At 42.9% G+C, this 23,743-nt stretch overlaps 1 long non-coding RNA gene across 1 annotated transcript; it reads left to right on the forward strand.

Moving 5' to 3' along the window:
* The first annotated feature begins 691 nt into the window (after positions 1 to 691).
* LOC139827804 (uncharacterized) lies at positions 692 to 23,523 on the forward strand. Its single transcript, XR_011738787.1, has 2 exons — positions 692 to 921; positions 23,156 to 23,523. It is a non-coding gene; the product is annotated as an uncharacterized lncRNA (long non-coding RNA).
* Positions 23,524 to 23,743: the final 220 nt, after the last annotated feature.

Here is a 23,743-nt window from a genome sequence, read left to right on the forward strand (position 1 = left end):
TCCAGTTTCTTGTGGACTCTGGCACTGCTTTCCTTCACATCTTTCTGATTCACATCTGCTTTCATCTGCTGCTTCAGATTCTCCTCTGTGCCCACAGTATCAGAGCTCTGCTGTACAAGTGAAGTTGCTCTGTGCCAGTGTGATGAGGGTGCCTTTCTTTGGCCAGCAAATTTTCATTGCTTTGGCCCAAGTTAATTCTGGATCTGCCTGGACCATGTAGCATCTCGCTACATGTCTCCTTGTCTCACATCTAAATTACTGTCCCTTTTTAGAGGTTCACTGAGCTTCTCAAAGGTAGCTCTTTACCTTCTACCAGTCATAGGTCCTCTTGTTGTTTCCTCTTCCTTTTTGTACTCAAAACTATACTGCTTACAGGTCTCAGTTTTACAAGGCACCTTACTCTTCATTCCTTTGTATAACATTTCACAGTTGGCTTCATCTGCCTTGCTTAACTGGAAGCTCCTACAAAGTGCTTTTGAGCTCCCTGTTAACAGAAATTAGACTAATTTCTGATTACTTTTTGCTGGGACTCAGGGCTTGTAGGTAAAACATAGGTTAAGTGTACTCCAAGAGGATTCTCCTGGTTTGTTTTCCTGGGTTCATAAACACTGAATCCCAGGAATCTGACAGAGATTTGTGGTTTTGGTGTCTGAGCTCTACCTACTCAGCACTAGGACTAGTTTAGCAGCAGCCTAACAAAGCTCTGATTCCCTACAGGAGTGACTTGCTTTTGCCCTCCTGCTCTGTGAGTGAGAGATGGACAGAGCAGTGAGGACCACAGAAAAGGACTGAGGTGCAACAGCTCGAGAGGAATGGAGCTGTGGAGAAGGTGAAGCTGGACTGAGGGATTTAGGCTGGTAACACGGTGAGCTGGCCCACCCCTGGAAAATGTTGATGGAACCAATAGATGTTTTAAGCGGGGTAAGCCTGGATTATTTTGACATTTCAGCACTGAAAAATAATATTGGTCCACCTACAATCATACCTCTTTATTTTTTTTTCTTCTCTTGTGCTTTAGGTAGTTCTTTTCCCTTCTTCCCTTTTGCAGAAGTGAAAAGAAAGAGGCATATGCAGTGTAAATGTGATATCTTAGGACTTACTTGCAGGCATTACTGAGGGATGCCTAGAAGTATTGTAATTTCTCAATTTTCTGCCAGGTGTTTCTTTTGATCTGTGCCTTGCAAATAGATACTCACCTGGTAAGAAAGGTGTGGTGATCTTTAAATCAGCTCGTTTACTTGCTTTGAAAGTAGCTTTCAAGCTAGGTACTTAGCTGTCTGCTGTTACTCAAGAAACTCTGTAGTTAAAATCAGGAGTTCTAACTGAATGCATATTGTGATGATTGAGTCAGTCTGCACTTTGCATTTTAGATAAAATGGAAGCAGTTTGACCTGAAATTTTCACTAAAAATTCTCTATATGTAATAAGGGATTTTAAGAACAAATGGGTGTTTTTAAACCTTAAATGCATTTGAGAAAAAAAAAATGTTTAAAAATGCCATAATGAAATGGTGCCTTGGGGTACCTCTGCCTACATACTCTCCTGCAAATATGTCAATCTCTGTTTTATACAAAATCATAGCATCATTTACATATTTATTTGTTTATTTATTTTTACAATTAATGTAGTACAAATAAGCTTTATAAGCAGTGGACATGAATGATGCATTTTAAAAGGATAATTGAGTTAAAATTATATATACTGGAGTGATGTGCACAGTTTTCCTCAGTGACATGTAGAGAATATTTAGTGGCTTGGATAAAGGCTGTCAGAAGGATTTCAGTGGGACCAAAGAGCAGCTTTAGCTGCCAGACAGCTGTGCAAGGACTCCTCCAGTCTTTGACCAGATTGTGTAAACCTGGTCTGATCTGGTTAGCCTTTGATATATGGACCCACCTATAAAATATGATATGTATAATCATATTTATGTGGGCCCTGGGCCAACAGTAAGAAGCATGGGTGAGTTAGCATGTTGAAATTGGCAGGTGTGAATATTAATGTGCAAGAACATAAATGTTTGTGTGTTTTTATTAAAAACTGGGTTTGCCATATTCCTGAGAGACTTGAGGATTTTTATCTATTTATTTTTTTTAATGTAGAATTCTGTGCATGTTGTACCCTAATTGTGAAAATTACAGTTGGCTTTTGTAACCTTCTCCCTTCTTTATTAGGTTATCTCTTGTCCCAGTGATCCTCTCCCAAATAACCTCTAATTATCTGTACCAATGGGAGCAGAGCAATCCTATTTTGTCCCCTCAGGGCACCTAATCGTTTTTGAATGGTTAACTCTGATCCCAGATAACTTGTGGGAAGCCCGAGCCAATGACATTATTTTAACCTTTTACCCACATAACTTTTCACCTAACAACTGCAGTTCCCTCTGCTCTATCTACCTTGCATGCCAAGCAAAAGGTTGGGGTGTATTCCCAGCAAATACCTAACACTTGTTATGTGCAAAGACTGTACACTTATTACTTGCAAAATACCATCTACCCTGACATGCTATTCTGCAGTTTTTGCTGCTAAAGAAACTGCAGAGACGAATACTTTGGATAATGTTGCAGTTTACGGATGGGTACATGTTGCTTCAACATGCAGTATCACAAGGGGCTTGGCAAAGGCAGCCTGAGAGTGTGCATGGGCCTGAATTGCTACAGCAACCTGATGAAACGCTGTGGAAAAAGCAGTGTTGCAAGTCAGGCAGAGGTGAGCCAGAGGGACAGTGCTGGGACTGTGGAGAGGACGAGTCCAGGCCCCAGGAAACTTGATCTGCTGGAGCCTCAGCAGGCATAAAGGTCACCAAGTCTGCTCTCAAGTGTGGGAAGCTGTGCTCTGACCCTCTTGCCCATGGTGCTGCTGACCCAGAGAAAGGAGCCTGGGTCAGCCTAGCTGTGCAGATTTAATGTGATTTGTGAGGTCAGGATGCATCTTAGATGCTTTTTGTTGAATGGCGTCTTTAAAATGCATCTTGCTTCCACACCAGGCTTCACTGACCTGACCTCATCTTCTCATAGAAACCGAATAGTGGATGATGGATGGTCATGAGAAGGGTACCAGGAATGTCTTGGATGCTGCACACATAGTTCATAAAGATGGGCCATAGTGTTTGGAGGGACATCTGCCAGGCGTCCTGCCTGCACAGCTTCATGCAGGTGCAGCTCTCGGGTATGTAGCCCAAGCCCATGTTTTGATGGAGCCAAAGGTGTGCTGGGACAGGTGTAGGGCACAAAGGGAGAGGGCCTCCATGTGGCACTCAGGAATCTGTAGCGGGCTTCCTGTGGCAACGGCACCGGTAGTGTTGGTGCAAAAATAACATTAAAATCTGTCAATTTGTTTTTCTGCACTGGGAACCAAGAGAAGATAATGTACTACTTAGGCTAGGGCAGTAACTTTCAGACCGCAGTTGTGCTAATAACATTTTTGGGGGTTGGTGAGAACGGAGAAAATTGGAGAAATTGAAGTAATATAGTCTTCATTTTTTTGCTAAAAAAGAGATCACACAACTCTGCAATGGCTTGAATAAAACACTCTTTTTTTTCTTTCAGTCTATTTTAAAATCGAATTTATTTGAAAGAGTAGTTCGAAATGGCAAGCTGAACTCCTGTGTTGAATATGTCAAAAGAAAAACAGAAAATGTAGTGGTGAGTAAATGGTGAAGTGGATGCCTGAAGCTGTTGAAATTGATGCAAATTTATGACTAGTTTTACTGGGCTGCAGGAAAAAAACACAATGACCTACAGATCACGGGTTTCAAATCTCTGTGTACCGAGCCAGGAATTAAAACAGTAATTGCTCAGATTAAATTATTTTCAGCACAAAGGCTGTTGCCTTCAAGGAATACTGCCATTCTGCTTATCCATCTTAAGATTTCGTGCGGTCTTCTCCTTTCCTCCCACTTAGCCTGAGGGCCAGTAAGAAAAATGAAACAAGTCTTAAAAACAAAATAGGAAGGAAATATCTCCTTATGTAAAGCAGTCAAGCTGTGAAATGTGCTGCCATAAGTGACTGAATTCTTGTTATTAACTACTGTAGCACCTAGAAGGTTGCTCTTGAACCTGGTGCTAATAGATTCTGAGAAAACAAATATTCCCACCCCAAGGAGCGCAGCCTGGGTCAAAGGCTGACCCTGCATGTTGGCAGGGTAGAAGGAAGCTGAGAAGCTGTAGTACAGCTTGATAGATGGTGGTCCCAGCAGACCTTTTCTAAAGGTCTGTCTGAAGGCCTTCTTAGTGTAGCAGTGCATTAAGAAAGCATTGTGATGAAAGGAAGGAGGAAAATGTAGAAGCATCTTAGGGAGGCAGTGATTATGTGTGGACATCAGTAGCTGTGAGAGCCTAAAAGCTCTGTGTTGGGAGGGGAGAACAGCAGGTTTAGGACCAAGGTGAGGGAGGGGGTAGGAGCAGGTGTGAGCTATATCCATCACTCAGATGCGATGGGGTCACCAGTGCAATGAGGAATGAAAAGAATGAAAGCTTTTAAGGTTGTACGGGAACAGCTGGTCCTGTTTAACCGAGCAGCACAGAGGTGTTGGGAGTGAGGCCAGGAGCATGATACCCAGTTGATGTGCTGGGCCTCAGCACAGAAGGAGCAGGTAGGCTTCTCTCAGGACTGCTTGTTTGCCCGAGGAAGGGCCCTGCAGAAGAACTATGTTTGCAGCTGGTGATTCCTCTCTGCATTATTTTGAGGGAAGCACCGATGCTTGCTCTGAAAGGATGCTGGGAAATTTTGTTTAGGGATCTGAATACTCTTTTTCCTCTTCTGCTTATGCAGTAAGGCCTGACTGATGGATTTTGTCTGTTTTGTGGGGAATGGGATTGTTGGGATTTTTTGTTTTGCTGTTGTGTACTGATGGCATTTACATATGGGAAGATGGAAAATTTCTGATCTGTTGACATAGGAGGATGAAAGGAGAGTTCTGGGCAAATGAATATGGTTACATTTTCTTGGATGAAATCAGCAAGATCTTGTGGAAAGGCATGATGTTATAGGTAGGGGCCAAACCGTGGGAGATGGTGTGTCTGGAAGAGAACACTGTTGTGACGAGGAAGACCATCCTTGCTATAGAGTTTCTCTCAGATGTAATCTGTAGCATCAATCCAAGCAATGGATGTTGATAAACTAGGACTGGGTTTGCTGGAGAAAAGTTGAAATGGGAGGGAAGGGAAAAGGAGTCAGAAGTAGAAAAGGATACAGAACAGTGAGAAATAGCACCATGCTAATGAATAACAGAAGGTGTAGCCAAGAAGAAAGGGTCAAAGTGTCATCATTGCTTACAAACCAGATATCAGAGAGTGAAGGAATGTCTCAGGAAAGATCTTAGGGAGATAATGCCCAAAAAGCAGCTATTAAATGAGGAACTGGAAAAGAGCAGTTTGCAAAGGACATTTTAATTCCAGACTTTTTTCTGAATGGAAGAAAGAAGGGCTGTGAGTTGAATGAAGTTGTGGTGATAATAAAACATGCAGCTGAGGTGTGGGGTGATTCTTCAAGCAGAAAATGGAGTTGCTGTGGATGATTGCGACAAATTGAGAAGACCGAGGATGAAAAGTCTTGAATCAGAAGGCTGGGGGGAAAGAGCTAGGTGAAGTTCAGGCAATAACACAACAGAGAAGAGACTGTACAGGGCTATATGAGGATGATGGAGATAGCAAGCAGCAGCAATATAAGAGACCACCTCCTTAAGTCTGTTCTCCTCCCTTTCTTGAGTTTGATCCAAGATTAGAAGTGTGCAAAAAATTAAATACTGTACTAGATTTTCAGGTCAGGGTATATTTGTCCTTGTAAGTCTAGCTGCAGTGTTTGAATGAAGAAGCCTTGAGTGTGATTAAGCATCCCTTCCTTGACTTGCTTTCAAATGCGGTGAGCCTCTTTCAGCCAAAGTGGGTTGTGTTTTGGCATGATTCGGGATCACTTTGTACTTTAACTGCAAACAAAACCATGTCTGCTATGTAGTAGCAGCATAGAGGTCTGCAATGGAGAACTTGGTTGTCACTCAATTTTAAAGGAGTAAACTGATTCCGAGAGCCTTGGTCAGGAGTATTGAGATAACTCTCCAGGTCATATCTGAATTTCTGCCTCTTTATAGTGTGTTAAACTATTTGGCAGTACAAGGAACTTGAGCTATCTAAATCTGTCATTAGATGCAAGCAAAGTTGACAGTTACCCAGGGGTAGGTAGATGTGGGTGGAAAATGATGTCCTGAAGAAGGAGTTGGGGGATGCATGCACAGAGCAAGCAGATAGGCCTTCCACATCTCAGGTTATGCCAGTAATGGAGCGGGAGCATTGATGGGGAGCGGATTAATTGTTTTACCCTTTTCTCCCCAGGTCAGCAGCACTATGTAGTATGTATTTTGCAGGTGATGAGGAGAGAAACAAGCACAGACTGAATACTGTGAATGTCTAAGAATGCAAAGAGCTGAACTGTGGCCTCCTGTTGCTGAGATCAGGGAACTCATTCAGCTTTAGCACCATGAGCCTCTCTGAGGCAGCAGTGTCTGTCAGAGCCCTTCTGCCACCCCTGTACGGCTGAATTTTGACCTCTCCAAAGGGGAGAGCAAGAAGTGCCACCCAGCTTCATCCTCAGAGCAAGCGCAATTCAGCTTTACCGAGACCACTGAGAACTGCTGAGCGCTCAGGATGAACCATGTGTGATTGGTACAATGGGGCTGCAAGAGCAAAGTCAAATCGCTATCTTTACGTAAGAAGGAAACACAAACCCTTGGACTTGCAACACTGGGCTTCAGCACTGTACTTATGGGTAATAGGCTACAGACTTAAGTGGAAAATCCATGACTCAGACAACCTTAGTGGAGCTCGGAGGAAATAAATCATGCTTCGAGGCATTGCCTTTGGGAAGATTTGTAATGGTTTATTCTGCATGTTTCAAAAGGAAGACAACACATTTAAATGGAATATTTGTTTTCTGAGGATATTCAGGATCAAAAAGAAGTTATGAAGCCGTAAAATAACTTCATTAACAAAATATTCCCTGAAGGTATGCAACATAACATAAAAGCGTATCACCCTATGTAACATAAAAGTAGTCAGTAACTGGTCATCTTCAGAAATTTAGCCTTCTGCTTGCAACAAAAATAATCTCTTTCAGGACAATGTAAATGGGCTTCATGGCAGCAGTTGGTCAGGAATAGATGCAATTTCAATTTCCTCTACTCCCCTGAGAATGTTACAATAACGTACCCAAGATGTGAAAGTTTATGTCTTTGGAAGTGGTCCATGCCTGATTTTTATCTACCATTAGCTGCTCAGTGCCACTCATTGACAAATCTGTGCCACCCTAATCCAGAGTGGATTGGAGAACCAGGTATCCCATGCTATCCCACACTACAGAATGGTGTGGCCCACCCACCCTTTTCACTTGCTGTCCTGGAGCTGATGGCAGAAAAATTTGAAAAATCTACATGATGGATTTGATGAAGTATGGTATAGGATGTATATGCATAAAATCCATGGATTGTGATGATTCTGTAACAAGAGAGTGTCTTATAGATAAAACATATAGCCAAATGAGAAGTGTGCTGGAGGGGTTCCATCGAGAAGTCTCCTCAAAGCCTATAAGATGTTCTCTATGTGGTGAGGGCTGGCTGTAAGTGAGAGTACCTTGCCTAGGCAGAAAGAAGGTGTGGTGAGGGGCTGCAGGTCATGGAGGCATAACTTGTTCCTTGTTCAATTCTGTAAGTCTCTTTCAGAGCTACAGGAGCTGTCTTGTCCTTTCTGCAGACCTTCTTCCTCCTGATAGCTGAGGCGACAAGGTGAGATCAAGCAGCTGAGGCTGTAAACAGCTTCTGTGAGCCAAGGTAGATAGACTTTGCCTCCGTTGCTTGCCAAGGAGATGCTCAGTAGCTGTGAATTAACTATGTTTGGGGCCATAATGAATTCTCTCCAGTTCTCAAAGGCATGAGGGGCTGCGTGACTGTTTCAGTATTTCTGTAGTAGCTGCAAGTGATCCTAGAGACAGCTGGGTAGAACCGTAATTATGAAATTGCCTATAGGTTGCTAAGTATAGACATAGCACAGACAAAAGGCTTCAAAGCAATGTTTAAATGTCTCTCAGTCATGCTTAACTGTTGGTGACAAAAACCCCTGCCATGCTCCCTGACATACATGCGTATGACAGTTTTCACGCCCTCCCAAGCTTGCAACAAAAGTAACTTGGAGGCAAACGATCTCTGTGTTAATTTGAATTTTTTTTCTATACCTGTTAGTTTAAAATCTGTCTTTCAATCATGTAAATTACACCAATAAATCTCTTAATAAAGTTAATTTTCTAGAACAAGTGACTATTACAACACTTGGGGAAGGGGGGGATGGGAAAAGAGTGGCTTACTTGAAATTCAGAGTTAAGATCCAGTTTAAATTGTTGATGATTCTGTGGGAGGGAGAAAAGGAGGAAGGGCAAGACTAGATATGAGACAGGCTTGATCAAATCTGGATTCAAATCAGACAGCAGCACTGCAGCCCTTGTGGCAGGACTGTGTGTCAGTGACCACAGCTTTCCGCAGTGGTACTGGGAAGGCATGTGCACGAGTTCGGCACAGATCAGCTGAGGACATGGAACTGCCTGTCCATCCAGTGCGCTAGAGCAGCTGACGTGGAGTTTGTGGCATCTATGTGCTCTGATGCCAGCATGAAAGAGGAGGGGACAGCACCTGTGCTAGCCCAAAGCTAGTCACTGCAGTGTTAACTTGTCACTACTTCGTCCAGAAATTTGACTTGGCAAGCCTGGGGCTCCTACCATCTGATGCAAGGTAATTTTGGTTCAATGCCAGGAGCTGTGAAACTAGATTTAGTACTGTGAAACCACAACAACGTCTATACAGTCCAATACCTAGGGTGGTGACAAACTGGTGTTATGAAAACCCTTTGAACAGTTTATATGGAAACAGAGATGGGATCAGTGCAGAGCAAGTGTTCTTGCAACTGCTGTGGCTGCATCTGCACCACATCCAGCCCTTGCTGGGTGCAAAGGATGAGCTCCCACCTGCATGGAGGCCTGGGCAAGGGTGGAAGGCACTCCGTGGGTGTTCCAGGTGAAGCAAAACTGGACAGATACTCTGCTTCAGGGAGCATTTAATGGGTGTGCAGGCTATGATTTTAATTGTCTGTGATTTCCACAATCAGACCCTGGACTGTGTTCTTGCTGCCTTCAGTGAGAGCATGACTGCAATAATTCACCAGCAACAGTGCCCATGGAGAGCTCCCTGTATTATGGCCAGAAAAGCAGTGCAGTTCTGTATGTCATCTGCATTTTAAATACATATCTGTGCTGTACTGCCTGCATGAAACCAAGGTATCAGATGAGAGTATGTGATGTCTGAAATGCAACTGCAAACCAAAGCTGCAGTGCAAGCAGAGGAAAAATGCAGGTAGAGCATCTTTGTAACATTGAAATTGCTTTGTCTTTAGTAGCCAGAATGTTTGAAGTGGATATAATATATACACACATAATGCTGGCAAAGAACTTATTTTTAAAATATACGAGTAAATCTCTTAATAAAGTCAGTCATCTCTATAACCCGTAGTATGTGAACGAAGCATAGCTCACTCAAATGACTAATCAGGAATATAATTTTGAATTAAATATTGAGTGGCTGGTTGAAAACAACGTCCAAAAACATGTAAGAAGCACAGAACATGCAGTGTGCGGAGTGCACTTGTATGCACGGGCACGCCTGTGCTGGGATGGAGAAGGGAGCAAGGAGCAGGGAGGGGCAGGCTTGATTGGATGTGAATAATGGGCTTGATTTCCAAGCTTTTCATCATGAAGCCTCTTCCAGACTGAAAACTTTCCTGTTCTTCCTGCCTAAAAGCAGATTTCATGGCAAAACAATTCCACGACTTTGGCTGTCGTCCAAACATACTTGGAGCTGTAGTATTTTAGCTGATCAGCAAGCTCCTTTAATTTTTCTGTCATGCAGCCAAGATCTTGCCATATAAAGATAATCGCCAGTTCAGCTTCACCATCTGAGATGACTTTTCCTTAGGAAGGACTGTTGTAGGAAAAAAGTTCTTGGCCTTAGTGAATCTGAGATTTCTGTAGATTGATAATGGATATTTCAGAAGCATCAGTCTGATTTTTGTGTATATATATATATTGGATATATGTGCGAATATATGTATCACATATACATGCGTGTCATATGATTTCTAATAGGAGTTTAACAAATTGCTAAGAAGTTCTGCCCAAAAATAGTGGGTGACTGATATTTACATACATTTCTGTAGGTAGTGTGTGATCTCTTTATTCATTAGGCAGTTTGCATGATTTTTAAAAAGAATATTTCTTTTCAAACTGAACATGACTCCAATTCTGCCTGTGAGAAAACCAGCTCAGGAAGCAGTACAGTGTAGAAACTAAGTTTACATTTATCTACTTTTGCTTCACATCCTGTGGGGCTGCATTTGGCTTCCTTCCCTCTTTCCTGCCGACCCTCCCCCAATATTTTTCAGGTGAATCTCAAATCTGACAAGTTTGCCCCAGGATCCTGTTGTTCCTGTGATAATCTCTGCTGTTCTTCCTGTGTGCACCCTGATAATGTCTCAAGCCCATTCCAGCGATGAGACGACTGTGCAGGGAATGCCACATAAGGGTCTGGAGAACCTCTTATCACACGAGTGGCACCCAAGTTTTTACCCAAAGCTTGCATCTGGGAGTCCTTTCACTACTGTTTTTACCTGGGCTTTCCATGGTCTCCACCATATCTTCTTGTAGCACTGTGTCATTTTTAGTGGGTCATTAAAAGAACATGATGCTGCTTATTTAACTCTGCCTCCTTCTGTAATTCACTCTTCCTGAAAATGCAGAAAGCGTTCATGCTGGCCAAGAGGTTTGTCCATAGTGGATGAGTGTGGGATGGAGGCTTTACAACAGAAAGAGACTAATTTGAATAAGTTTCCAATACATACCAGGGTGTTCAAATGAGCTAACATTCACTTAAAAAAAAAACCAAATTTTTCAGCACAAATGACATGCCTCACCTCCAAGTTTACCAGAAAAATTAATCTATGAAAGGACAAAAAATAAATGTCACTGCTGAAACTCCAAATTTCTGTTCATGAGTTTGAAGTGAGAATAATTCTTGGAGCTCAGTGCTAGAAACGGTGTCCTAGGGTTTTGTAGGCACAAGGGGGAATCTGGGTCTAAGCTCCAAAATTTGCATCTCGTCACTCAATTATCACTAACTCTGGAGAGTTTTTCTGGCTTTACGCTGGTATATCTGACAGATCCTAACACTAGGTTTTTTCACAACTTGAAGGAGTCACTGATCTTCTCATCATTGGCAATGTGCAAACAGGAAGCAGAAAAGAGCAGAAAATTGAGTCCCTCCCCTCCTCAGATAAACTCTGACCTAATTTGGGGTAAAACTGGGAAGGGCAAGTGCCACCAAAAGTTGCTGAGGAGCTTCGAGAGGAAGAGGACACAGAAGAGTTTTGTGGGGCAGCCCAACATCAGTCAAAGCTTAGTCACCTGTTAGCTCAGCGTTGATGACATTAGCCACTCTACATTCAGCCTTAGCTTCTTTCCTTCAGATGTTTCATTGGTTTGGAGTTGTTTGTTTGTTTTGGTTTTTTTGTTTTGTTTTTTTTAAATGGAGAAAGACCAGATAAAACATCAGCTTCAACACATAATTATGCTTAAAGTAATGAAAAATCCCAAGAGCAGAAACTCCTGTCCCACCAGTAGTTTCTGCCTGAGCATGGATATTGAAGATATTTTTCTTGACAACTAGGAGAATCTTTTTTGCTTTGTTTGTTATGATCGTCATATAGACATGGATGAGCACATTTTATGCTCTGGCTCTTCTTATACTGCAGAAATCCTGAAAGGTCATGGAGGGCACAAAGGTCTGAGTATCATTTTAGAAACGAAAGGTCTAAATGCTGATGTGTTAGTAAGTAGGGAGAGCTGAAGGGTTAAGTTCACAACTTTGCCGTGTACTTGAACATATGAGAACCACTAACTTTGATGCTGAGTAGACAGTGTGATTCAAATTGTGGTGTTACTTTAGCACTAAAGGGTGCTATGAAAATATCAGTTGCAGCAGTCCATCCTGAGTGGAGCTTCACAGCGACAGTTGGGATAGGAGTGTTTTCCCAGGGCACACATTAACCACAGACATGGCCAGACCCCTTATTTTTCTGAGTGAAATAAACCATGTCACCTCTTCTGAGTGGTGTTGTGTTGACACCAGGGACCCTTGTAAAACTGTGTTGATATGAGATTTTATCTTTTGCCACCTATCCCTGAATTACATCAGGGAAGTTTTGCAACATAGATCTGATCTGTTTTATTTGAAATAGAAGCAAAGATCCTTAGGTTTTCAGGCTTATGCTCTAATGAGAAGGCACCAGAGTAACACAGAATAAATATCTACTCTTATCTTGCAGCTTTCCATAGCTAGTAGCTTGGCATAGAGGCAGAAACACTTCGTGGTTTTGCTCATATTCTTGGTATTTATTTTGCTGTGTCAACAAATCAGTGCACTTCTCTTTGCCCTTCTTTCTCAATCTGTGAAATGGAGATAACTCTGCTGAGATTTGAGATGTCTGGGCAGTGCCATTCTGGGCTAAATCCCAGGGCAGTTTCAGAAACCTAAACGAGTCAGCATCACTGTGACTTAGTTGGGAACAGTCCTGGTTTGGCCTGGGTATGCGTCAGCAGAAAAGTTGACCTCAGGAGGGTATGTCTGAAACTGTGACTTTTCTACTAGTGATGGTAAGGCCATGAAATATGAAGAAAGATCAGCATTGTTAAAGAAGATGTGCTTTTGATGTAACCAAATGTGTGTCCTGTGGTTGGTTCTCTGTTAGCACAGATCTGAAAGGAAATTAGGAAATGTGGTTGTGAAAGAAAAAAAAAAGTGTTGACCAGAGCACTAGGAGATGATTATCCTTTTTTCTATAGAAAAACAGCAATTGACCATTTTCTTTAATGACTGGAAATAAGATATGTTCCATTTCAAAGGGACCTCTTGAAAGGCTGAGTCAGTTATATCAACCTCTATCTGTCAGTCACTCTCAGGCTTGCCCTCTGGGCAGCCTTGTAAAGCTGTGCAGGTTTGTCTATAACCCCACCACGTCCCATCTAAGGCTGGGAGGAGATACTGGAAAGATAGCTGGACCTTCAGGCAGTACCTGCACTGCAAGAAACTGTATTTCTGACAGAGTGGAGGCTTTCAAGCTCCCTACTATTGCCCTTGTTCCTTTCTGCTTTGAAGGGAATGGAGTGTATCTAAATTACTCCACTTCAGGTTATATGCAGATTGTTTGTTTTCTTGAAACTTCTCTGGCAGCAAAAAGAGATCAGACAAAGTGTCTGTAGAAGAGATTTAACATACCATAGGGTTTTAGTCTAACATGATGTTACCTGAAAAGTAAAAACCCATAGAGCATCTATTAGAGTGATAGGAGAATGATGTCCCTGCATGTACTTGTTTCTAGTCCTCCATTCACCATGCAAGCCCTGCAAGGCCTCTGTGCCAGAGCGTTTGCTGCATCGCTGCTGGCTGGTGCAGCTGATATACTCTCGGTTTCTCTCTGAATGGTTTTTGGGGTGGGAAGGGGTCACCAGAGAACCGATGTGTACAAGAACTGAAATTATAGCTGAAAATTGTTTCCTTTCAGTTTTAAGCCATTAGGATTTGTAGGCTCCCATTGACCACAGTTGGCCAGCTGCACAGCCCCAAGGAAGTTTCTTAATATGTCAGAAATTTGTTCTGATGCAGACTGGGTCAGGGCTTCCTCTTCTCTCTTACTGCATCCAATGCGTCAGGGGCTGGTCATCCATTGCACCATGCCATGGAAGCAGGTGGCTTCTTCTGGCAGCTGCTGCTGCAGAGCTGTCTCCAGGAGTTTGTTACTCCCAGAGTTACTCCTGGGTTGTACCTCCATGCAGATCAAGAGCTCAACGTAGGACGGTACAAACCAGAGCCTGTCCTTACATCTCTCTGAAAAGGGAAGAGCGGGAGGTATAACCTCACTGAATGTAGGGCTCTGGTTTTGTAAGCCATAGCACAAAGGAGAACTGGGCTTGGGGAGCACGCTGGAAGGAGCACCACGCTAGTGCTCATGCTGTGGTTTTTCCCCACGATGTCCTCAGGGCTTTGACTGGGGTGTGCTCAGTCCCTGCAAAGTGGAGACCAGAGCTGCTGCTGCAGAAGCGTGTCATGTTGATGTCACCCTTGTTCCCAGAAGTTTGTTGTTCAAATACTGATCTGAAGTGGGAAGGGAGTTAGGGGTAAGTTTCTTGTGTGTTTATTCTCCCCTCTGTATGTCCAGACTGCTGCTTAGAGCAGGGATTTATAGCCTAGATTTGTGCAAGGATCAGGTACTTCCCCACCTCCTGATTTCTGCATCAGGTGTTATTTCTGTTCCTGTTTCAAAACTGTGATAAATAGTTTAAAATACAGAGCCTGTGCACTTATTTTAGGTGTGTCCAAACATTTCTGACCTTATTGCAGTACATAGGCATCTTTTGCTTCTTATTCTGTTCGTCCTTCTCTGATGTAATTGAAAGCTTTCTTGTTCCCTCCCACACTCGTGTGTAAATTAGCTGAGTTTATTTGAGTGCCTGAAGCCTAGTCAGGGCAGTTTGGTCTCAGGATTGCTGTAACAAAACTTAATCCAGTCAGCCCTCAGACCCCCACCTTGCACCACGAGCTCTCTGAAGTGAAAGGAGATCATCCTTAAAGGCAGCTGTAGTATTAGGGTATCTTTGTACCACAGTGGACAGCTCAGAGGGTCCTTGTTTCTTTGACATGTCCTTGAACAAACATCCTGGTGCATGTAAAAACCTGAACAAATACTTTTTTTCTTGGACTTCCACAGGAAGCACAGATACACGTGTAGCTCAAGCCCTCGCTGTATCAGACTGCTCTGGTGTGAAGTGCACATCAGCAGCATGGCTGTGAAGTGGTGAAGCTATGAAACACCACGGCAGAGAGGTGATGAATTCAGAACTCGGCTGCTCCATGCCTTCTGAAAAGGTGTCAGCCCTGTAAACAAACCTTTCAGCACTAAGTTCCTCTCTTCAGCCAGGAAAGGGAGGGAATAGGCTGTCTGAAAACAAATTAACCCTAAGCACTTTTCCCCTTCCCAGCTATTAACATACAAAATTCTTGAAATGACCCCCAGGTAGATTTTTTTTTTTTTACCCATAATAGAGGGTAAGCGCCAAGGGTTTGGTGGACTTTTATTGTTACATTTATGTGGAAGATGGTCTGTTTTTGATGTCTGCCATCAGTAGTGCAGGGATGTGAGACAGCTGCCTTTGGATGTGCTGGATTTAGAGTTGGGGGCTAGATCCTATCATTATGTTAGGAAGTAATGATTAAGATGGTCAAACAAATTTTCACTGAGTAATGGGTTTACCCTGAAAATATCTTTTTCCTATCCACAATCCAAAGATTTTGCTGTTGCTATTAACTTTACCTGGAAAACACTCTTTATATTATCGGGACAAGTAGCCCGTAGGACAGATATAGCATTAGATGCCTGGTGCTTTAGTTATGATGAAGTGTTCTGACATGGAAATACTTGATAAGGTGTGCAGTCACTCCTGTACTTATTTGCAAGCCCATTCAGTCAGGGTAAGATACCGATTGCATGCTTCTCAGTTGTGTAGAGATCTATTGATTAAACATCTCTCCATAATCTTTCTGAATTCCATTTGCACTTTCAAGTGCCATACATATAAACGAGAATATTCTCCACTTTGGTCCCTTGACTAACCTGGATATTGGTTGAACATTTTTTCTTTTCACTCGGCCCAAGTATTCTTGTCACTTGTGAAATTTTTAGCAAGTCTAATATTATTAAATCCATCTATTTTTTTTTAATAAGTCTACTTCAAATCTACATACTCAAATTGTGTATGAATAGAACAGGTAAAGGAAAATGAAAGTCTACAAGACAATATCGTGTTGAAAATGAATGTTCCGTAACCATCCTGAAACACAGCATGTTAGTTCTAGAGCTATTTCTAAACTTGCAAACAGGAAAGAGAATTATTAATCCTGAGTAATACATCCCAAGCAAGTGCTTTTCTGCAACCTGAAGGACTGAAATAAAATCCATTTGTTTGCTTGCTTTGGAAAAGAATCAGTTTTTCTGCGTTGAAGGAAACAGGGCAGAAATGTGGCTCCTGGGGAAGAAAGGGGAATTTAACAGGGTTGCAAATCCTCCCTGGTTCTCCCCACTGACCACGTCTTCTCATTCTTGGCCCTCTTCCCACTTCGCAAGAAAAAAATAAAGGATCCTAATACAAGGTTTTATAAAAAAAATCCCCATGCTTTCCCTAACTAAGAAGCTGAAACACTTTTGTGCCAGAAAGTTCCTGAAAGAAGGAGCAAGTGTACATTGAGCTGAGCAAGCGTGTCTGAAGAAGAATGACTTTTTTTTTTAGGGATTTAGGTCTGGATTTGGAATTGCGGGTTTAACAAGGAAACATTAAGCAAATTGTAGATGGCTTTCTTTTTTTACCAGACCTTACTATGTGGAAAGCCAGGGGAATCTTGGCCTGGATTTCATAGATTCATGGAATTAATAGATTCATAGAATGTCCTGAGTTGGAAGTGACCCACAAGGATCATCGAGTCCAGCTCCTGTCCCTGCACATGACAACCCCACAGTTCACACCATGCGTCTGAGGGCCTTGTCCAGTCTCTTCTTGAACACTGTTAGGCTTGGGGCCGTGACACCTCCCTGGGGAGCCTGTTCCAGAGCTCCACCACCCTCTGGGTGAAGAACCTTTTCCTAATGTCCAACCTAAACCTCCCCTGGCACATCTTCCTGCCATTCCCTCGGGTTCTGTCATTGGTCACTAAAGAGAAGGGATCAGCGCCCGCCCTTCCTCCTCCCCTTGTGAGGAAGCTGTAGACCACAATGAGGTCTCCCCTCAGTCTCCTCCAGGCTGAACAAACCAAGTGACTTTAGCTGTTCCTCATACAGCTTCCTCTCCAAACCCTTCACCAACTTTGTAGCCCTCTTCTGGACACTCTCCAGTAGCTTTGTGTCTCTTTTTATCCTATGGTGCCCAGAACTGCACACAGTGCTCCAGGTGAGGCTGCACCAGCGCAGAGCAGAGTAGGACAATCACCTCCCTCGCCCGGCTGGCAATGCTGTGCTGGATGCACCCAGGACACGGTTTGTCCTCTTGGTTGCCGGGTACACTGTTGGTTCATGTTCAACTTGCTGTTGAACAGAACCCCCAGATCCCTCTCTGCAGAGCTGCTTTGCAGCCTCTCATCCCCCAGTCTGTATGTACAGCCAGGGTTGCCGTGTCCCAGGTGCAAAATCCTGCATTTGCTTTTGTTGAACTTCATGTGATTGGTGATTGTCCAGTTCTCCAATTTCTCCAGATCCCTCTGTAGGACCTCTCTGCCCTCGAGAGTGTTGACAGCTCCCCTCAGTTCTGTGTCATTGGTGAATTTACTAAGCAATCTCTCAAGTTCTGAGTCTAAGTCATTTATAAAGACATTGAAGAGTGCTGGCCCTAAGATGGATTCCTGCAGAACCCCAGTAGTGACTCATCTCCAGCTCGACATAACCCTATTTCAGTGGAAGTAGGGCTGAGAAAGTCAGATTAACCTGAAATTCCCTCAGCACCAAAAGTTTACTTGTTTCTATTGGACTGGGAGTCATTTGTAGAGAATTTTGATGCACAAAAATCATTACACAAATCTTAAAATTGGAGTGTTATCTGAAAGGTACAGTTAGCTTCCTATAAATTTGAAACAGTATTTTTGACCTTTCACTTTGAATGGACTCTCCTTCTCTGGAGACATTCAAAACCCACCTGGACACATTCCTGTGTAGCCTCATCTAGGTGTTCCTGCTCCGGCAGGGGGATTGGACTAGATGATCTTTCGAGGTCCCTTCCAATCCCTAGCATTCTGTGATTACTTTTACAGTTGTGGTCTCAAATGAGCAAAAACTGAGACCTTCCCTCCAAAAAAAACCCCACCCCTATCTAGAGCTCTGCTTCCCAGGATTTAGATTGCTCTTCTTCTAACCAGAGGTGCTATAAAATTGCAATTTGGTGAGGACGCCCTTTGCAGAGAAGTCCCTGCTTGGCAGGAGACTGCTGCTGCTCTGCTAATGCACCACATGCTCTATCAGTCAAAAATCTCAGTCATTATTTGTTCTTGAGAATTATTTTTAATATCATGAAGTGTTTGGATACTTGAAGTTTTTAAATTGTCAGAGACACTTTGGTCTAAGCCATTTACTTTTGTACTGTAAATCACTGTGGGTATCCTTTATGTATGCTGAAGGAAATTTTTCACCTGCTGAAGAACTTGCATTTTAAGACATACACATTCTTAAATTAAATGTGAATTTAGAATCTGATTGTACCAAGGGTAGGTATGAGTGTGGAAAACCAGTGCCATCTTACTGTAGATAAAAGCAGCAATCTAGGCAGTGCACTGCACCTGCTGTGAATTATTAATATCCCAATCTAGATTCTGTTGAAGCTGGGGGAAAGATTTGCATCAACTCCAGCAGAAGTTGAATGACGCGGTCAGCTGGCCCCTGTGTCCATGTGCATATGTAATCATGCTAAAGGACCACTAAACATGGAGTGCTGGCTAATTAGTCACTATAGTGACAAGGAGGAGACCATTACTGGTTAAAAGAGGTTGAAGATGATCTCTGCATTTCCCCTGCTCTGTATTTCCATTTCACAGTTCTTATCAAATTAACCTGTCAGAAAAGTCCTCACTGTTCACCACCCCATGCTACAGAAGGCGATAACAAATTTCAGGAAACATCTTTTGCCATGCTTTAGTTGGGTGTGTTTTCCTGATGTTTCGGATGATGTAGCTTTTACTTTGTGTTCTGAATGACTGCACGATGCTGCTGGATGTGGGCATACTTTTGTAGCATTCTAAGCAAGCTCAGACTGCCTTTCATGAGAGGGAAAACTCCTTCTGCACGGGCAAAGCCATGCCCTCCACTGCTTTCTGGGAATGCAATAAAGGTCCTTTCATCCCAGTAAGATCTCTGGTAACTCAGCATAGTTTGTGACTGTGGTTGCTCCAGGGTTTATAGCCTGGGCTTTGAAAGGGTTTTTTCCTGTGCTTAGCGCGGTAGATATGAGAGGAAGTTGCATTATTCAAGCCTTTGAATGGGGAAAAAAAGAGAATATGGAGTGTACTAAAGGGAAATGAATAAAGTCATATTTTTTCAAAGCTGAAAGATATCTTTCAGCTTCAGCAGATCCCACTGATGGTTCAAGATGAGCCTGTGCATAGTAAGAGGGACTTGCTGCAGGATGCACCTGGTGTAATGTTGCATTCTCTCCAGAGGGGATACAGAACACGAGGATCACACGTGCTGGCCCGTGGGCGCCCTGCAGCCCCAGCCAGGAGGTCGTGCCCCAACTGAAGGCAGAGTGGGGCTGTGCCATTACAGGGGGTGCAGCACGTGCCATGAGGGGAAAAATACTATCACACTTTCTGGAAAGGTTACTAACTCTTGGATGGTTTTTTCCTTTATTTTTTGTGTTAATAGCTAATTTTAAATTTCTAAATTTTCTCATTTGTTACCAGCTAGTATCTTAATTGTTATCTAAAGGTTACCTCTGCTTTTTATTGCCTGTTAAGTTTTACTAGTCAAAGTGAGCACACAAAAGTTTGCATTTGCACTCTCATAACGTGAAAGAGCCTATACAACCTGCACATTTGCATCTTTTTTTATGATGTCAAAAATCGAAATGGAAGCATAGGATGCTGAACTTTTACCACATTTGAGATTTGCTAGACAATTGTGAATTTTACGGTTTTGCTCTAAGACACCGTGGATTTAGTGAGAAGAGCAGCACCTGTATTTAACCTTGTAGGTGTGCATTTAATAAACGAAGCACAAAAATGAGTAAGCAAAAACTTCCTTGTCTGGGCTTATTGGATCATTTTCAGCTTGTCATTAACTCAGTCAAGCCAAATTGATATCTACTACATTCCTCAATGATTTGTGCCAAATAATATATTTCAACCTTTATAATTTCAGCTGCAAGTCTACTTTAATCTTGCCTTTTTTTTTTTTTTTTAAATATACTCAGTGCTCCACACTAATACCCCCAGGCCCTTGTTTTCCACAGTCACTTTAGACCAATTAAGGTTAAAAACAAACACACAAAAAACCCCACACCTGCCCTAAATGTGTGGTTTTTTTGAAGTTCTGTCAGCAAATTCTCATATAATGGAAACCGCCAGTTTAACTGCAGCAGTACCTGCTGCCAGGCAGATGAGATTGGGAATGTGAATGCAGTTGTCCTTCCCTGGCCACCTACATGCCAGGCAGCTGGGAGACACGGGCTCCTTGGTGACCTTGGGGTCAGCATGGCCACCTGTTGCCCTTTTTACACAAAAGCATCCTGTGCCAGCCAGCAGGAGCGAGCACTGACCTCTGCAGGGAGAAGCAAACAGAGCCCAGGAGGGCAGTGAAGCGCCCTGGCAGAGTTGTTTGGTTTGGAGTACACAAAACACTTGCGACTGGCATGAGCAGCCTGGGCTTCATGTGTTGTCACGGCTGCCAGAAGCCCATATGGTTTTCTAGCTACTGAGAAGCAGTGATTGTACTGTGTTGTTTGGGGGCATCCCAGGGCCTGCTAGTCCATTCTAGAGGCTCTAGTTCTGTTTCTTTTATTGGTATCTTGAAGTTTGAAAGAAGCAAGGACTAACATCCTTACTGGTGCTTACAACAACAAAAAGACTCATAAAAGCGATGAGAAATATCGTATGGTGAGAGCCTGGTTAGGATTTTGAGGAGCTCATGTGTTGCTCCAGGCAGAAGCTGGCTGGTCTGCTGGTGACTGTGTGGCACTTGCAGCCAGTGGCAAACTGTCTGTGTGCTCTGTTACATGCTGTAAGTGCCATCTCACTTCATTTTAGGGTCTCCATGTACTTTATAGATTTCAAATCTATGGTAGTGATTAAAAGACTCAGATCCCTTAATCTGAGTGATCTCTTAATCTGTTAGTGATTAAAGTCTCAGAAATACGTAACGGATAGAGTCATATAAAATTTGTGTTAGCACACAGAGGTTAAACAACGCTGCAATGAGATCTGCCACTGTTTCACAGCAGAAAAGTTAAGGAAGAAACCTAATGTAGTTATTTTTGAGACAGAGAAACTTAGTTTCTTTTGTCTCTAGTAAAAATTTGTTGCTGCTAGATATTTCTAGACAGATTTTGGAAAATGAGTTTTCTAAAGTACTGACATGTATGCGTCTGTGAATGTTACATAAAAATAAAGATAAGCACTTGAAATAATAATGTTTAATATCATTAAGCAGTTTGTTACATGAAGTAGTACTCAAATATTGCTCCAGGTCTATCTTTATATAAGAAATAGGAATTTTACTAGCAAGATGCAGAGTGAAAGATGCCTTTCCAAAGACAAGTGCCTACCCACCACTTTAAACAGTGGTGGATGTAGCTGACTCTGAGGGGTTTGCATCTTGAAATATAAGAAAACAAAACCGAGAATAAACTTAGACCACTAAAATATCCCCAGATATGTTAATGAGCCCCTCCCACAAGAGGTTGCACACCATCTCTTCACACCTCAGTAGTGACCGCTGAGGTGAACCTCCTGCCTTGTGTAGAGTGGGAGGAAGGAGGCAACCTGAAGCAGCCTCGCACGTGCCTCTGGGCAAGAGCTTGAACACCAGCTGGGGGAGGACAGCTTGCAAGGACAAATGTGCTCCTGTGTGGAGCAGAGGCTCCTGCATCCCGTACCAGGAATCCCTCTGCTCCAGCTGGGCTGCGGTGCTGCCTGAGGCGATGGAGGGTGACACTGTTGGCAGACCATGGCTGGAGCCAGGGATGATCAGCGGTATGATAAAGTGAGGTCTCCACAGTGGATGATTGGTGTGGTAGGTGTTGTAGGCATGGCAGTGGGATGGGGACAGGAAGCACCAGGTCAGAAGTGATGGACTGACCTGCTCCTGCTGTTCAGGAATGGGATAGGGGAACTTCATCTCCAAATGCTACTCAGCATCCCAGCTCTAAAGTGTGCTTGGGTCCGTGCATGATGGCAGAGAGCATGCTAGCCATTGCTCACTGACTGGGGAACAGTGCCAATACCTTGCAGTTATTTTGTGTAGACAACTGGATACATGCTCAATTTGATTAATGGTGGTTCTTGATGACATAGAAACGGCCAAACAATGCTTATTTTCCGCTTATTAACACCATTTTACCAAAGAGAGGCATACTTAACCTGTTTGGTTTTTTTTTTTTTTTTCACATCTTTTTCCTATAAAAGTCTGTTTGCTTTGGAAAGTTTGTTATTTACAAGCCAGACCCATTTGTTTTCCTGTGCAGCAACAACTCTATGAATCAGCTCATCACAGGTTGGAGAGTGGGATTGTTTCCACCCATTTCCAGAGAAAATACAGGTGATTTATGGTGAAGTGCCTTGACAAGTTCTGCTTTTAATCACTGCATTGGCTTTTATCCCAAATGAAGACATAGTTTACTGACATACCTTGTGTATGTCAGCCAAACTGATCTTATCCATGTCCTACAAGCCCTTTATTAAAAATATTCCCATGGCTTCTCTTCTCCATATCACTAGCCCTTGCCCTGTCTAAATGCAGCCTCGCACCGAAGCATGAAGGAGTGTGTAACCTCAGTTTTGTAGCCAAGAAGGTGGATTAACTAAAGCCTGAGCTACTCTGGCTGCCAACCTGAGCTCCTTCTACTTAGTCCCCTCTTCCTGCAGGAGCCAGGCGCTGGAGCAGGGCTTGCCACACGTGGAAATTGTAAGGTTTTTTCAGAAGTCTGTGTTTCATCATCCTCACCCATCATCTTGAACTGGCATCTGCAGGCTTGCCCTGTTTGGCACTTGGTGGGCTCAGGCAAATGAGATGTGAAGCCATCCTTTCAAAAGTGGAGCTCTATTCACACACACGTTTTAAGCGTTGCAACATATGTGTTACATGAAAATGCAAATGACAAGTTTGATGTACATATTCCAGTATGCAGAGGTGTCTTACAAGAAATAAGGTTCACTGAGGCTTTTTTGAATGATTGGCACTAATTTAAATATCACTGTGTACAAGCTCCTTGGCTTTTGGAAAGGGCTTGGTCCTCATTAATTCTTTCTATGTTCCATTTCTTGCCCCTGTAGGTACTAACATTGAGTTGGAGCCCTAATGAATCCTTGCAGTGGTGGAGCACACTGGTTAGCTGGCAGGTTTGGGGACGTGAGCATGCTCAACTTGAGAGATCCTTTAAAAGCCAATATTCCTTGCCATGACATCTGGCCTGCTCCTGGGGCTTGTGCACCAATACTCACTGAAACAGTTGCAAGGAGGTGTGGGTATGTGAAGAATGTGAAAACATGCTGTGCATTTGGAGGTCGTTGCTGACAAGGGATGTTCAAGACTGTAGTCTGGTACTATTTGGGGCTCTGCTCTTCAGTTTTGTGTTGAACATGCACTGCTGACTGTAAACTGTAGCTAATAAAACAACTTACTCCTTTTGTCACCCAGAAAATATTGTGCTCAGGATATGTTCCAGACAAAGAGATGGCATTTTATTTTTTGACAGAGGTACTTCATTTCTCAGTCGGAGTTTAAACATAATAAATATTTAACTTCTAAGCTTTCTTGCTCTGGTTACTTCTGTGTAATATTTTACTTAATATTCAGTAAACAAACAAAACTTTATTGTCCATTTATGTATTTCTGTAATGTAGCTTTATACATTGCAGCTT

Source organism: Patagioenas fasciata, chromosome 4 (assembly GCF_037038585.1).
Source record: "Patagioenas fasciata isolate bPatFas1 chromosome 4, bPatFas1.hap1, whole genome shotgun sequence".
Taxonomy (NCBI): domain Eukaryota; kingdom Metazoa; phylum Chordata; class Aves; order Columbiformes; family Columbidae; genus Patagioenas; species Patagioenas fasciata.